Below are 1,302 nucleotides of genomic sequence, written 5' to 3' on the forward strand. Positions count from 1 at the left end.
AGGCAGGCAAGCAGTTAGGGGCAATCAGGTAGGCAGGCGAGTGATAAGGGGTGATGAGGCAGGCAGGCAGAGCCCTGTAATCGATTGCCACAACGAGGGAGACCCAGGCCACCTGCCACAGCCTGTGGGAGGGATGTTTGGTGACTGGCGGCTGGGAGGCGATGGCTGCGATGGAAGGTACTGGCAGCAGTGGACACTGCAGGGTGGGTCTGGTGCCATGGCAGCTCCTGCCAACAGCTTCTGTAGGATTTGACTACCACTCCCTCTGCTATGATACCTGGGCAGATCCCCGACCCTTCCATGACTAATGGCTCCCTGCCAGAGCTTGGCCCCCTGACCGGATTCCCCAGCCTGGCCCTGACTGCAGAGGAGCTGAAATATGCTGACATCCACAACATTGAGGCCATGATCACCCGTTTTCACTTCCTGGAGGTGAAACTGGGCAAGAGGCCTCAACCTGTGAAAAGTGAGCTAGATGAGGAAGAGGAGCGGAGGAAAAGAACAAAGTGGTGGCAGCCCGATGCCAGTACAAGAAGAAGGAGCGGACAGAGTTTCTGCAGCGGGAATCTGAGTGGCTGGAGCTCATGAATGCGGAGCTGAAAACCCAGATGGAGGAGATGAAGCAGGAGTGGCAGCAGCTCATCCTGATGCTCAGCTGGCATCACCCCACATTCATCATCAGGACCGACAGCATTAAGACCCCCGACTCAGAAGGCAACCCACCACTGGAGCAGCTGTAGAAGAAATGACCATGGACTAGGAGGCAGGACAGAGGCTCTGGGCTGGAGAGATGCCCAACCAGGTAGCTGTGGGCACTTCTCTGGCCTCTCCGCCAGGGCACCCACCCAAAGGACCTCCGAGCAGCCAGGAAAAGCCATGAGTTTCAACCAAAATTAGGCTGAGTATAGAACTCAGAGTGAAACTGCAATCTGCCTGCCCCCAGCCCTGATCCTGACCCTGACCCTGATCCTGATGCAAGGGTGGAGAAAGGCACAATGCCAGGCCCTGCTGTACCCACCCACTGTGGTCCAGCTCAGTTCTGCCCAGAGTGGCAGTCAGGGCACACCCTCGCTGGCCCTGCTGGAGTTGCTGTGGGCATGAGGCACGGGCGCCCTTCCAAAGCACATACTCATTGAATGTTTACAGACTGGATGTCCTGGCAGGGCTTTCAACTGCACATGTTTTTTATATTTTCTTTTTTGTTTAATATTTTTTACCAAAAAAAAAGATTTTACACAAGAAATATATAAATGGATTTCTATAATCATTCAATGTGTTACATACAGTATAAATATGCTATAG

The 1,302-nt window shown here is 53.5% G+C and overlaps 1 pseudogene across 1 annotated transcript; it reads left to right on the forward strand.

Annotated features, from left to right (window-relative positions):
- The first annotated feature begins 270 nt into the window (after positions 1 to 270).
- LOC308243798 (jun dimerization protein 2-like) lies at positions 271 to 740 on the forward strand (annotated as a pseudogene). Its single transcript has one exon. The product of its transcript is annotated as a jun dimerization protein 2-like (transcript).
- Positions 741 to 1,302: the final 562 nt, after the last annotated feature.

The sequence above is a fragment of the Plecotus auritus genome, assembly GCF_963455305.1.
Source record: "Plecotus auritus genome assembly, chromosome: 3".
In the NCBI taxonomy this organism is placed as follows: Eukaryota; Metazoa; Chordata; class Mammalia; order Chiroptera; family Vespertilionidae; genus Plecotus; species Plecotus auritus.